We start from the raw sequence: 16105 nt of genomic DNA, 5'->3' as shown, positions 1-16105 counted from the left end.
TCCGAGGTCAGTGGGGCAGTGAATCTGCTCTGGGTTTTGAGTCCAAACTTTCAAGGAGCTGTCCAAGGTGCTGAGGACTGAAAAACCCGGAGTGAATTCACCACCCCAGTGACCTTGGCGCCATCAGTCTCCGCTGCATGCAACTAAGCAGTATGTACACAGGAGGCTTGGGTTGCCCTGTTCATGCTGTTGCTAACTTGCTGAACAGGAAAACAAATAGAGCTGGAGGAAATGCTTGAAAAGGTCTCTTAGGCATCAATCATTTTTTTCCTCTGCCATTTTTTTGTTAAACACAATTGGTTATTTTTCTAATCCTTCATGTACTTAGCTCCACCCCATTACCACTTGCTCCCTCCATTAACCTCTGCACCATGCTCCTCGGCGCAGCCCACATGTCAGATTTTTGACTTTGAAGAGATGCCAACCCTGTGACACCAGCAGGCTCCTCCTCATGATTGCCTTGGGACATCACCAAACCCCACCTCCTGAGTCTCAGGCTTTGGGGTGCTCAATCCTCCCAACCCTAAATATATATTAAATGTCCCCTTATAACACCCACCACCCCAGGTATTCCAAATCATAGTGCTGGCTGGGAGCCATTGCTGATAGAGAAGCACTCATTTGTCCCAGGTCAAATTGATGGATGAAGAACTGTGTTCACAAACAAATGGTGCATGTACAATCTCCCAGCCGGATTATGCAGGTTTATGAGCCAACAAACAAAAGTGGAATCCAGAGTGAGAGTCACAAGGGGCTTCTGGGGACCTGCCCCCACTAGGGCTATTTCAACTTGTGTTTTTAGCTTTTGCTTCTAAAAAGTAAGGTTCAAATCATTTTTGTAGAAATATAAGCATACAGCAGTATTCTTTCCAATTTAGGCTGCAATCCTAGGCACACATACCTAGCAGGAAGCTCAGCTGAACAAAGCAAGGTTTATTCTAACAAGCAGCTAGACATATTTTGCACCGCATCAAAAAAAGTGGGCAGTGTGAAATACATTTTTGTGCAATTGAGCATATGGGATTTAATAAGAAGCTAGGTAGTTTCTAAAAAAGAAATAGACGAGAAAAGATAAAAAGAAACAGAAAATGAAGATAAATGCTGGTTCCTTTCAAATCATCACAACCTTATGCTACTAGTCAGTGCTTTTTCGGTAAAAAAAAATAAGGTGCCAGTTCTGCTATATTGATGAAAGTACTATATTGATGAAAGCACAAAATGGCTGGCATAGGCAGCAAAAACAGAGGTGCCTCTGCTCTGCACTGGTGAGGACTGTCACCAAAAAGCCCTGCTAATAGTATATTATGGGATAAATTACTTGACTGGTTTGGGGACAGGGAGTGTTCTGGCTGCTTGTGCAGTAGGAAAAAAAGCTTAGAATAAACCCTGGAACACAGCAGGCCTTACTTCTGCGTAAACATGCCTAGGATGTCTCCATAAGAAGCTCAAACTTTTCCCACCCTCCAGTGCTCTCTGCCCAGTCTCAGTGAGATAATTGTCCAAGCACGGGAGGTCCATATTTTTATCTCTTATGAACCTTCATTTTATTTTTATTAATATCACATACCAGTAAATAACTTTAAATATATCACTAATAATCACAATAAGGCTACCCATATCTATCTTCTAGATGTCCTGCAATGATTCTATGTCCCCTTAGACCCCTTTACCACTAGGAGATAAAGATCTGTAATTTCAGCTCTCTCAGTTTCTCATTTTTCCAATCTTAAATTCAGTTCTCCACATTTCTGTAGCAATTTGCAATTTTTTTTAAATCCTTATGAAAATTCTCCAGCAGTTTTTTACTCAGCGCATAGTTAAACTATGGAATTTGCTCCCACAAGATGCAGTAATGGCCACCAGCTTGGATGGCTTTAAAAGAAGATTAGACAAATTCATGGAGGACAGGGCTATCAATGGCTACTAGCCATGATGGCTGTGCTCTGCCACCCTAGTCAGAGGCAGCATGCTTCTGAAAACCAGTTGCCGGAAGCCGCAGGAGGGGAGAGTGTTCTTGCACTCAGGTCCTGCTTGCGGGCTTCCCCCAGGCACCCGGTTGGCCACTGTGAGAACAGGATGCTGGACTAGATGGGCCACTGGCCTGATCCAGCAGGCTCTTCTTATCTTCTTATGTTCTTATGTTCTTATTTTAGTGTGATTTTCTCCCAATAAACACATGTTGCAGGAGGTTTTGACTAATGTACACATTTTTGCAATTTCTCCTAATGTAATGCATCTTTGTATTTTCACAAATATATTCATTTTTATGCACATTTTCCCCTAATAGATGCATTTTTATAAAGAGTGGTTGGTTGGAGAACTGCATTGCAACATTTCGATAAGTGCGAATTTTGAAGGGTGTCTGTGTTTCATTTCTCATAGTGTTTTGGAAAGTGCAAATTTGATAGATTTGGCTTTAAATGTGAACTGAATCAAATTTCTCCCTCATCTCTATTCACCACAAAATTTCTGACTCCTGGCCTGGTGGCATTCCAGTTTCAGTGTTTGTGAAAGGAAGACACTGGATTCAACCCCCCCCCCTTCCCTGCCCTGCCAAATGTCTCGTGTGCTGACTTAAAAGCAAAGTAGTGTACAAAACAAAATATACCTTAATGTACCTAACTGCATTCCCCCCTCCCCTTACCACCATGTGTAAATATCTACAACTAAGGATTACGCTTCATGCATTGAATAAAGTGGACTGTAATCCATGAAAGCTTATGCCATAATAAAAGTGTGGTAGTCTTTAAGGTGTCACAAGACTATTTGGTTATCCTGCTGCAAGAAACCAACACAGCTGCTCCTCTGGAAATTGTATATTATACCATACACAATACAGTAGGGCCCCGCGTACCGGCACTTTGCGACATTTTGCGGCATTTTTGCGGCATTTTCGCATGACACGCCCTATTATCCTCAATGGGTTCCGCTTTACGGCGAGTTCCGCTTTACGGCGGCAGTCCGGAACGGAACCTGCCATATAAGTAGGGCCCGCCTGTAGAGTATAATACTACATATACTACTACACAACTGTTGAAGGTGCAGGAACCTTGTCTTCATTTCCCCCTTGCCATCCTAATTATAAGAATAGATTACTGCAATGCGCTCTAGCTGGGGCTTCCCTTGAAGAGGGTCCATAAGCTACAGCTGGTGCAGAATGCTGCTGTTTGCCTGATATCAGGACCAGTAAGAGGAGATTGTATCATTCCAATTCTCCAACCTCTGCACTGGCTGCCCATGAGCTACTAGGCTCAGTTCAATGTGTTGGTATTAATATAAAGGCCCGGAATGACTAGAGGCCCAAGTACCTGAAGGAGGGCCTTCTCCTGTATTGCACCACCTGATAATTATAAGATGGGGATACCTTGCTCATTGTCTTGCCAGTGGCTTTTGCTAGCCAGGTGGTGACAGGGCCTTTTGATTCATCAGTTTATTGCAGCCAACCAAACACAAGTTTTAGCCAGATAAAACACTAATATACAGAGGCAGTATCTGAAACCTTAAAGAGTGGTATCTAAAACTGTAACAAATGTTAGAACACATATAACAACGTTTAAAACTAAAACTCCGATCTCAAGGCAAGCTTGTCTAATCGGACTGCCAATTTTGCTGTGCTGACCATTACAGATCTATCTGGACTGGTCAACGGGCCTTTTTCATAGCGGCATCATGAGTCCCGTGGAACTTTCCTGGAGTGATGAAGAAGAAGGCGAGGAAGATACAGGATGGGACCGATGGGAGGGTCCTAGTGCTTTGCAACAAGGAAGTGTTGAAACAGAAGGATTTAGCACTTTTGACAGTGACAGCTCCTCCCCCTTAGCTCCAGTTGCAACAGAGGAAATGCTGGCTGATTGAGAGTCAGCCCCTTTTCCTCCCCTCTGCCCCCCTTTGCCCAGCTGCAGCTGCTGTGTGCACCTTCTCTAGAGGAGAAGGGTCTTGATGAGGTGCCACCACCTTTGCCACCCCAGACATGCAGGCAACTGCGCTGGCAGGCTCAGCTAGCACCCACTTTTCCAACTAGGAGGAGTCCTCATATGTGCACACATTCCCATTCTGTGACATCTTCCTCGTGCAAGTAGAAAGAGCCCGCCCGAGCCTGCTTACGGGTTGCTTCCAGGGTCCACATTCCTGTGGTGGCCAGATTCGGAGGCAAAAGTTTGCAGAGCAATGACTGTGATAAAAGCCAGAGATTTCTTTCTACCCATGCCTCTCCATCCTCCATCTGGACAAGCAAGAGGCATCGTCACTGCTCAAGGGCATATTCCAGCTAGGCAAAAGCACTCAAGAGGGGTGCAGAGCACAGCCAGCGACAGGTGTGGCCTAAAAAGGAGGTGTGGCCTTGTGAGAATCCCAAGAACTCTCCGTTCATTTCCAGGCCCAATTCAAGGAGCTCACTTTAGTGTTTAAACGCCTAAATGACTCACCCCCCCCAAAATATCTCCATTCCGCAGGACACAGAATAATGGGCTCAAGTTGCAGGAAGTCAGATTTCAACTGAACATCAGAAAAAGCTTCCTAACTGTTAGAGCCATACCATACGACAATGGAACCAATTACCTAGAGAGGTAGTGGGCTCTCTGACACTGGAGGCATTCAAGAGGCAGCTGGACAGCCACCTGTCGGGAATGCTTTGATTTGGATTCCTGCATTGCTGAAGGGGTTGGACTTGATGGCCTTATAGGCCCCTTCCAACTCTACTATTCTATCTCAGAGACCATCTCCTTCCTTACAGACCCCCTCAGGATCAGCAGAGGGGGCCTTCTTGGTAGTTCCGCCACCCTTAGAGGTTCGGGGGGATTGTGGCCTGGAGAGGGCTTTCTCTGGGGCAGCTCCTAAATCGTGGAATTCCCTCCCCACAAAAGGCACATGTGGCACCTTCTTTGTACACGTTTTGGCGAATGCTAAATATGCCCTGGTGAAGGGCGAGCAATAATCATAATCATAATATCCAGACCGAGAGACCCAGAAGCCTGCATTTGGCCCCCAATCGTTAGGTTCCCCTCACCTGGGCTAAAGGTATTATACTACTGGGGGATTCTTCTACAGGGTTTCCTTAATGCAAGAGCCAGACTGAGGATATGGGCTAGAGATGTGAGCACATGCTAAATATTTCAAGGGTGGGGTGGGACCGGACCATCTCATCACAGCCCCTGATGCTGTTGTGCCTGCTGGTGACATCGTCCCGCAGAGTACCCCTTGCACCCAAATGCCCAAACCTTCAAGTTTGTCTTTAAGTCCAACACTTCAGTAAAGTGTGATGAAACCTTGTCAAAAACATTTCTTCCATGTCTGCACTTGCATTTCACCAATGAATGAATAATGTTGTTCTGCATGTATGGATTTGAGAAGCCGCTAAAAGACTTGGCAGAATTGGATTTGTTTTCTTCCCCTCCCCCCAATTTCCTGCTTCTGATTTCGAAAGATAATATCTGTTGCAGGTTTTGAGCACTGGCCTCACGTCCCTGCATTTCACTCTTGAATGTTGACAGTTGCGTTAGTCGAGGATGTGGTTTAAAATGATTAAAATGATTATAAACTGTTAAAATGCAAATTGTCAACACCACATGTCAAAGCAAGTGCTCTTTTAAATCACGACAGGGAGGGAGGGAAGAGACCTGATTTTACTCGGGAATGTTCCAAGGAGCAGGCTTGTTAACTGCTAGATGTGAAAAGAACCACTGAATAACAGATTATCTGGGAGTCTAAGATATGGGAAGTTGTGACCTTCAATAAGAGGGTATTTTGGGGTACTACAATATAATCAAAGAACAGGAGTTCTTAAGAATAAAAAGATATAGTAGGTTAGTAGAGGTGAAGGAGAAATTGGATTCAGGTCACATTTCAAGACTAATCTATCAGATTTGCACTTTCCGAAATAACATGAGAACCAAAACACAGGCATTTTCCAAATTCAAATTCTGCAACGCAGATCGCCAACCAACTAATGTTTACAAATATGCATTTCTTAAGGGAAAGTGCGTGTAAAAATGAATATATTAATGAAAATAACATACAAAAATGCATTGTATGACAAGAAATAGCTTGCAAAAATGTGTACAATAGTCAAACCTGCATACAAAAATGTGTTTATTGAGAGAAATTCGCACGCAAATGCGGGAGAATTTTCACGAGGATTTAAAAGAACAAACACAAATTGCTACAGAAATGTGGAGAACTGAATTTAAGATTGGAAAACTGAGAACCTGAGAAACCGACACTGACAGATCTTTCCATCCCTACTGGTTAGTACGTATGAATATGAATCTTAAAAATGTAAATGTACTGCCTTCAAGTCGATTCCGACTTATGGCGACCCTATGAATAGGGTTTTCGTGAGGCTGAGAGGCAGTGACTGGCCCAAGGTCACCCAGTGAGCTTCATGGCTATGTGGGGATTCGAACCCTGGTCTCCCAGGTCATAGTCCAATATTATTAATGATATTATTCATTAACACATATTAAGACAAGGCTTTTAAAAAAATAATCCCAGAATATTGATCCAGCTGAACATTCCCAGTGAAACAAATGAGAGCATGATGCAGCCTTCTGAGCCCTCCCCAACCTCTAGATGTTTTGGACTATAATTCCCATCAGCCTCAGACAGCATGGCCAATGGTCAGAGACAATGGGAGCTGAAGTCCAGCAACACCTGGAAGGCTGGCATAACAAGATGTAATTAGAGACATAGCGCTGCTGTCACTTCACATCAGTGTGGTGTAGTGGTTAGAGTGTCAGACGAGGACCTGGGAGACCAGGGTTCAAATCTCCACTCAGCCATGAAGCTTGCTGGGTGACCTTGGACTAGACACAGTCTGTCAGTCTAACCTACCTCACAGGGTTGTTGTGAGGATAAAATGGAGAGGTAGGAGAGCGACCCTGGGCTCCTGCTGGGAGGAGGAGTGGGGTATAAATCAAATAATAAATAAATAAACCGTGTGCCACCACCTTGATCTCCTTGGAGGAAAGGTGGGATAGAAATGTAATGATGATGATGTCCCATTTTCTCTCTGGAGCAACTCCCCTATCAGGAAAGGTTGCAGGGGGCTTTTTAGTTTAGGGAAGTAAAAGGGGGCATGATAGAAATGTGTAAGATTATAGTTAGTGTGGAGAAAGTAGTTAGAGATGTCTCTCATAGTACTAGAACCCAGAGCCATCCCATGAAGCTGGATGTTGGAAAAAGAAAGGGCTTCTTCACACACACACGGTTAAACTATGGAATTCACTCCCACAGGATGGAGTAATGGCCGCCAACATGGATGGCTTTAAAAGAGAATTAGATTCATTGAGAAGGAGGCTATCAGTGCGACGACTAGCCGCAACGGCTACATTCTATTGCACTGTCGGAGCCAGCGGGCTTCTGAATGCCAGTTGCTGAGAATCGCAGCAGGAGACAGCATTGTTGCGCTCCAGCCTTGCTTGCAGGCTTCCCAGTGGGGCACTTGGTTGGCCCCTGTGAGTACAGGACGCTGGGCTAGATGGCTCTTCTGAGGTTCTTAACCGTGCCTGTACTTGCAAAGAAAAATACGAACAGAAGAGGGCAGCAAGGATAAGGAAATGGAGAGAAGATGGCTAACTAGGTCAGTGGTTTCCAACATTATGGCTTCAGGAACTCTTACAATATTGATGCCTGCCTAGGATCTGCTGTGCCCTCCGGTGTGGAGGATTCTGGGTAAGGGTGTCTTGAATATCCCCTCCCAGCAATTTCATGGGAAATTTGTCTTCCTCAAAAGGAGGACTGTATTGTTACGTTGTATTTTAGTTTACACTGTTGTGACCTGGCCCAGGATCACTTTTGATAAGGGGTGGGTCATAAATCCCATAAATAAAATATAGAGCCCTGAACAACTTAGGGCCAGAATACCTGGCAGACTGCCTTACCCTGTACAGACCCATTAGACCTTGAGAGCGGACTTTTTTCTGCATTGGCATCAGCCCTCTGCAAACACCCTCCCCCATGCAATTTGAGAGGCGTCAACTATAACATGTTTTAGACACCTATTAAAGAGTTGTTTGCTTGTTCAGGCATTTCCTGACTGTTAATTTTTGGACTGCACTGTTCAGTATTTTGATTCTAGATTTTTTTTTAATGGACAGCATGTATTTTAATTTCATTTGTGTTCTACTCTTCATTTCATGTGTTTTACCTCGTAAACCACATAGAGACTTTTAAAAACATATATTCATCAGTCTATAAATTGGTTAACTAGATAATAAACAGACATATGATGTTTTGCCCTCATCATTGCCCTACCTGAACTGAGAGGGCATCCAGCAACACATCTCCAGCTCCTCATTAAAGAGGAAGATTGATAGTGGTGAGATAGTTGCCTTTGAATGCAGTTTGTCCACCATAAACAGCCTTCCCAGATACATTTCAAAAGGACCACAGGGTTACCAGGAAGTTTGAAGATGGCAAAACTATGGGGCCGTTCAGATAATCCTGAAGGTCCACTCTGGCCATTGCATGGAGAGATGTACAAATGTGCTGGTCAGATCCACCTTTGCCATCCTGAAATATTCACACAGAGAAGAAACATCTGCATTACGGCACACACACGATAAGGCTAAAGAGATCTGTTAATTTCAGTTCTCTTTACTTCTCATTTTTCCAATCTTAAATTCAGTTCTCTACATTTCTGCAGCAATCTGCTTTTTTCCCCTTGTGAACATTCTCCAGCATTTTAGTTGGAATTTCTCCTAAATAAATACATTTTTGTAGGCAGTATTGATTAATGTACACATTTTGTTAAACAATTTCTCATCATATAATGCATTTTTGTATGTTACTTTCATTCATTATACAGCCACAAGAGTGGCTGTATACTATGGTCAGCATGAGTTTTTCACATTCTGCAATGTTAAATTGAAAATACCCCCCATGCCATTCTGATGCTTTCCATAAGCTCATTTCAAAACAAAACCTTACACAACTTATAGTCCTGAACTCAGAAACGCTTGCTTAACAACCCTCTACATTTTCATGGTGATACACAAAACAGTCAGAGACAATCGAGAGTTCAGAGTGTAAAAAGAGGAAAAAAACAGACCCCTTTTGGACTTTTTTCTGTCAGAGTTTTCATAATCTGTTGAAATTAAGAATCAGCCTTGTTCACAGAGTACCTGTATTCCTATTACTGACCTTGCCCCATACGCTGGCCTTCATCTTCTGCACTTTAAAAGTTTTTTAAAAATGCCAGGCTGATGTTTAATTAATTTAAGAAATTTTGAATTGAACTCAATGGATAAGGCCGGGCATGCTCAGTAAGAACCAACTATCAGTGTTCTAAAAGCCAGACTCACAGCTGCTGGGCTTGCCTAATCAGAGGGCCACACCCACACCAGACTTTGATTTCACTTGAGACAGTCATGGCTTCCCACAAAGAATCCTGGGAAGTGTAGTTTGTGAAGGGTGCTGAGAGGAGACTCCTATTCCACTGACAGAGCCTCAATGGCCAGAGTGGTTTAACAGTCAGCTGCTCTGATTGAAGCTCCGTGAGGGGAACAGGGCATCTCCTAGCAACTCTCAGCACCCTTCACTAACTACACTTCCCAGGATTCTTCCCAGCAGCACCTGCCATCTCCAAAGATGGAGAATTACATTTTTGTATGTTTGTTGGTGTTCTTCTTACTTGCTTATTTTCTGTGTTACTACTGTTTCTACAGAGAATCTAACCTAGAAAATTATATTTCTCTTGTTATTCATCCTAGAAATCTGCCAAATTTATTTTTATTAATTTCAAAGCCTTTTTACTGGTCAATATCACATGATGGTGAAGACAGCTTTTTGTGTTTCAAACTGGAGGTTATGTTCTATTTCTATTTAGGGTGCATTAACAGTTGAATCTGAAACTGCAGTTTGATGTAAAATCAGACTGATGACAATATGTTGCTACTTAAGCATTGACTCTAGCTGTTGGAAAAAATAAAGTTGGCCTGCCCAAGATGCATGTTTTCAGCCTGCTATGCTTAAACTACTCCGCTTAAGGAAAGGTGGGCACAGAGCACACCTAGAATTTTGCTAGAATATATTTCACCTCCCACTGTTTTATCTTGTGCAAACTGAGACACTCCTTATGTCCAATGGAAACTATTATGCAGAACAGTCAGTGCCATTATTCCACAATTGTTTTTGGAGCTTTTTTTTAGTGTTGCAAAGTGTTGCTGTAATTCACATATCCACAGGAGCAGAAGCAAAAGAGAATGATTTCCTATAAGAAACTTCACTAAAATTGCAAAGTAAATCAAACATATTTAAAGTGACTATCTGAACTATATCAACTATTTTAATATTGTTGCTTCCTCCCAGCTAAAACAAGATCAGCACAGCACATGTCTTGTTTCTGTTATTTGGGGTGATTGCAGGTGTTGCCATCACTCACCCTATGCTCAGAGGCACATGTTACCAAATTCTTCCAAGCTACACAGGAAGTGGATTGGACTGTGAAAGACCAACCCAAATTGTGTTTGCATTTTGGTAAATTTGTAGGGCAGTACAATATCTCAGAGAGGAGGTCAGGTCTCCTGCTCCCCTGGTGCATTCACTATAACTGCCCAATTTCCCTGCTTTTTAAAGTTTGATAGAAATATCTGTTGGCTACGTTCTTAAACCACAAGGTTTTTTTGCCTATTAGTGAATATATTCATTTTTATGCATACTTTCCTCTTACATACGCATTTTCACAAACATTGTTTCATTGGCAAACTGCATTGAAAAATTCCATTAAGTGTAAATTTTGAAGGATGGCTGTGTTTCAGTTCTCATATTGTTTCAGAAAGTACAGATCTGATAAATTTGGCTTGAAATGCAAACTGAATCAAATTCCTCACCCATCCCTAACACACATACAACTCTATGGACTCCAGAAATCACCTCCATCACTTCTCTCACAGGGTTATTTAAAGAGGAACATAGAAGGTGGCCTTATGCCGAGTCAAATCATTGGCCCATCTAGCTTACTATTTTCTATAGTTACCAGCAGTGGCTTCATGCAGGAGTCCCCCTCAGTCCTACCTGGAGGAGCTGGGGATTGAACCTGGGACCTTCTGCATGCAAAACATATGCTCTGCCCTTGAGTCACATCTCTCTCATCATATGTGACTAACAGATGTAATGTCTGAGGGTGGAACTTGGGTGGAACTAGAAGGAGGAGGAGCCTTTGGTGGGAGGAGTCTAAGGAAGATGTGGTGCAAGTAGTTTACCAGGATACCAAGACACCAATTTTTGCAGGCACCTTCTGTCACTGTCTTTACTTAGCAACACTGTATACCTTTTTATGTAGTGGTTCTCGGGGTGGCTGGCTGGGAGATTGCCACTGTACACCTGGCCTCTGGTCTGCCACATCGCTGTGCTTACCAGGAGAAAGAGAAGGGAGAGACGACAGAGGTTGTCATGGTGCAGCTGCAATGGTGATGATACTAGATGGGTTCCACTGCTGTGCTGGCAACGCACTGACCTCCCCACCACTGCACTCTTCTCCCTCCCAGTAAGCACAGCAATGCAGCTGACAGGAGGCCAAGCACATGGCACTACCCCTCCCTGCCAGCCGCCCCTGGACTGGGTCTCCTTTTGTACTTGGCAACTAGGCATTACTGCAACAATAAGCGCATGGTGTTCATACACATTATATTGCTGATGGATACACACTTGTTCATATACAGCAGTGATAAATCCACTGCCGTTTCCCACATTTGATCAGCCGGCTCGAATGAATGGCATGTGCTGCTGTGAGAAACTTCAAGTGTCCACATTGTTTGCGTTCTTGCTTCCCAGTCAGATTTGCCAGCCTTCAAATTCCAAGCCGGCTCCCAGACCCATCTCCACTTACTGTGAGTGCACAAAATACATTTCATGATTTTGCTACAGAGGCTTTGCATCCCAGAGCACCCGATCAGCTTTCATAAACCATCCAACAGGGACACGATCCGCTTAATCTGGGTAGGTGCCAAACTACAGAAGACTGCTGAGGAAACAGACGCTTAAGACACAGGAATAGGCACATTCTGTGCATTCATTTGTGCACCATTTAATACGGGGATATTTTTGTTTCACTGTGATGTGTGCATTTTTTGAAAAAATAAATTTCTAGTGAAATGAGCCAGACATGCCCTGAGACTGGGTCTGTGGCATCCTGTTCGGAGGACGAGAGAAACCCTCCACCAAAGAGTCTATCAAACCATTTAATACTTTTTTATATATACCTGTCACTTGCACAACCCAGCCAGTTATTACTGCCTTCTCCCTACTGTATTAATTTCTTTCCGTTTTTATTTGATTAACATCCAGTAAAAGTGGGTCTGTACCACTTCAGAATGCACCTGGGGGATAAGCATGAAAAGTTTCCATATGCTTTTCTTTTTCTATTGTCTAAATTCTCTATGGTATTAAAATAAATGGACATCCTCTTCTTGTCTGTCAAAGTCTTGTTCAAACATTCTTCCACCTGCACTCTAAAGCAGAATAGCCTAAGAAGGACTGCACCACGTGCTTTTTCCCAAACATGTAGATTGGCCCTAGCTCAGGACTGAGAGCGATGCCTTACATTTAAATGTATGGCTGGAGGCAGTAGGCATATGAATACCAGTTGCTGGTAACCGCAGGAGGGGAGAGTGCTGTTGTACTCAGGTCCGGCTTGCGACTTCCCATAGGCATCTGGCTGGCTAGGGGTAGAATGATCTCTCAATATTTTTTATCTCAGTTTCTCATTTTTCCAATCTTAAATTCGGTTCTCTGCATGTTGGCAGAAATTTGTGGGTTTTTTTGGGGGGGGGGAAATCCTCATGGAAAATTCTTCGGAGTTTTAGTGTGCGTTTATTCTAACAGACACGTTTTCGTAGGCAGTTTTGTCTAAACATTTTTGCAAGCTGATTCTCATCATTTAATGCATTTTTGCAGGTTACTTTCACTCATGTATGCATTTTTGTAAACATTGGTTGGCAAACTGCATCAGAAAATTCAAATAAGTGCAAATTTTGAAGGACGGCTGTCTTTTCGTTCTCATATTCCCAGGCTATGGTCTGAAGGCACATGAGGCCAGCTTCCTCCTGAAGTTAAGCAGGGTCAGGTCTGGTCAGTGCCTGGATGGGAGACTGCCTGGGAACCATATGTAAGCCGCCTTGGGTTTCTATCATGGAAAGAAAGGCGGGGTATAAATGTAATAAATAAATAATAAATATTGTTTCAGAAAGTGCAGATTTGATAGATTCAACTTGAAATACAAACTGAATTGAAATTCTCACCCACCCTTATGGTTGGCCACTGTGAGAACAGGATGCTGGACTAGATGGGCCATTGGCCTGATCCAGCAGGCTCTTCTTATGTTCTTAATGCCAAGAGAAGTGTAAGTGGTATAATATGTAAGTAAGTATGACTGGAGCCTATGGCCATACTACCCTGAACACGCCCGATCTTGTCTGATCTCGGAAGCTAAGCAGGGTCAGGCCTGGTTAGTACTTGGATGGGAGACAGCCTGGGAATACCAGGTGCCGTAGGCTTAGAGGAAGGCAATGGTAAACCACCATATAACATATGGCATATAATAACAACAAATGACTAGACAGTTAAGATTCTATGTAAATGAATAGCCTGTCCACATATGATTTTATTTGCAAGTAATCACAGAAGGTTGTAAACCTAGACAATAATAGTTGATGGATGCAGTGGCGGTTGGCATCTGCTGGAACTGGTGGGGCCACGAGCAGGACAACAAATGGGAAGCAAAGCCAGGCAGTCACTGGAAGCAGAGTCAACTTATTCTGGTTTTCTCCCCTTCCTCCTCACTTGCAAAGATACAGTGGACACTTGAGCAGCTCTCAAGCACCAGCATCATATCTTTAAGGCTCAGGAGAAACGTAGGCAGCATCAGCACTTAGGTATAACTATGATTTTTCATTTCTGCTTCCTCCAAGAGAAAGAGAGACAGAAAAGCCTCCGAGGAGTCTCTGTATGATAGGGCATTTATGAATATGGCTCTAGAGGCCACAGGACTCCTGTGTTCTAGCGCTGGAATGTAGGGTGTGGAAAGCATAATGGTAGGGTTCTGCCCAGTAGTGTACTGGCAAATTCAGAAGTGCAAGGTCCCTTCATGTTAGCCACGGCCACACACAGCCTTTTTTTTTTTGCTGCTGAGTTGAGAATGAAATCCTTGAAAATGGCTTCTCCCACAACAACAGACATCCCAATCAGCATGAAAGGAGAGAGTGTTACCTACTGAAAAGAGTCTTCTCAGTGGCTGACTCATCTCCTCTGATTGGATTCAATCAGCAGGAAAGGACAAGGAAGTGAGTTAGAAGACTCTTCTCAGTGACTAACATATTCCTCTTTCATGCTGATTTGCTCGCAGGATGCTGGAGACAGCAAATGTTGTACTGCTCTAACAGCAGCAGACATTAATTGTGCACAGTGCCAATTGCCTAGTATCCGTGCCAGCACCAAGAGCCCTCCCACTCCAGCCCCAAGCACAGTTTTGCAACTGTTTCTTCTCCCCAAAATGCTTCTTCCCCCACCATCCAAAATGTGAAATGAATGTACAAACAGATCAATATATACAATAATTATTGAAACAGATAGACTACCTGGAGCAAGACAGACAGGTGACCCCACATTCATCGCCTTGTACATCCATCCTGCAAATTGTCACATTGGGAAGAAGCCACAGGGAGATCTCTTTAACCTTTGTCTTCCATGCAGCAGTGCAGAAAGCAACATCAGCTGGATGTTGCTGAAGGGTTTTGCTGAGAACTGGGGAAAAAACCTCATCACAGAAGAGAAAATTAGCCATAGCCTTGTTAAGCTACATAATATCTCTGGTTGTTTTCTCTTTATAGGGACCCTGCTCCCAAAAACATAAAGGGTCTAAGACACCCCCCCAAGGCCCTGGATGACTACACGCCTGGTTCTGCCCCACCTTGTCCTAGCGACCAGCCTCCCCTGGATTGAGAATGATGTCAGTTTTGGGAATCTCCCCCCATTTCTCTGTGCCGGATCTGAAGCTGAAGCCTTCCGATGTAATAAAAGCTGTCCCAGTGAACTCATGGCAATTGGCATTCTGTGAACTGTGTGCCTTAGACCGAACAGCAGCAGAGGAAACAAAAGAGGGCAAGGAGTAAAACGCTAAACCCACGGGGATTCATCCCTTCATGATCTCATTGCCTGAAATCCAATGGAAGTCGGTGGGTTTTCCCCATTCTTTTCGGTTTCCTCTGCTACTGAATGATGGAGGAGATGTTTGGTTCAGTTCTCACCTTAATGCAAACATACCAAATTCACCTTTCCCAAAACGATAATCGGATGCAGCCATCCTTTGAAATTTGCACTTCTCCACATTTTGTAATGCAACTCCCCAATCCAATAAGGTGTACAAAAATGCATCTATCAGGGGAAGGTGTGCATAAAAATGCATACATTCATGAAAATAACATTCAAACATGCATTATATTACGGATTTGCTTGCAAAAATGTGTGCCTTAGGAGAAAAGGGCACTAAAGTACAATTTTTCATGAAGACTTTATAGTAAAAAAAATTGCAAATTGATACAGAAATGTTGTGAAACTGAACTTAAAACTGAGAGAAACTATTTTTTTCAGATTCATCCATTACTAATTCTTATGTGGAATTATTATTTCTGATGAAATGCATAATATCTGGAACCTTCTAACCCAGTAACTGGATAATTCTGTTTCTTGCAGGTAGGGTTGCATTAAAAGTCCTTTAATTTTTGGGGTACAAAAGTAGTGCTTTTAGTGGAAGCAGACTTATTTCAGGAAGGGGGTTAATTTCATCTTTCTTTTTTACATCATGTTTACTGCAGTCGCCAGGAACATAGGAAGCTGCCTTATACTGAGTCAGACCATTGGTCCATCTAACTCAGTATTGTCTACACTGACTGGCAGCAGCTCTCCAGGTTTCCAGACAGGAGTTTCTCCCAACCCTACCTGGAGAAGTCCAGGACTGAACCTGGAACCTTCTGCATGCAAAGAAAATGCTCTATCACTGAGCCCTTCCTAATCATTAACTCATCTGTGGCTATTGTGGTGCCGTTTTGGTTCTTATAGCTACATCTTCCAGGATTACTCACATGGGAGATCCTAGCCAATCACATAAGCCGTC

The 16105-nt window shown here is 43.3% G+C and overlaps 1 non-coding gene across 1 annotated transcript; it reads left to right on the top strand.

Moving 5' to 3' along the window:
• The first annotated feature begins 13371 nt into the window (after nucleotides 1-13371).
• On the top strand, nucleotides 13372-13490 carry LOC133378593 (5S ribosomal RNA). Its single transcript, XR_009761051.1, has one exon. It is a non-coding gene; the product is annotated as a 5S ribosomal RNA (ribosomal RNA).
• The last annotated feature ends 2615 nt before the right edge of the window (nucleotides 13491-16105 follow it).

The sequence above is a fragment of the Rhineura floridana genome, chromosome 2 (genome assembly GCF_030035675.1).
Source record: "Rhineura floridana isolate rRhiFlo1 chromosome 2, rRhiFlo1.hap2, whole genome shotgun sequence".
Taxonomy (NCBI): Eukaryota; Metazoa; Chordata; class Lepidosauria; order Squamata; family Rhineuridae; genus Rhineura; species Rhineura floridana.
Note: the sequence above shows the minus strand (reverse complement) of the source record. Positions and strands in the feature narration are given on the sequence as shown.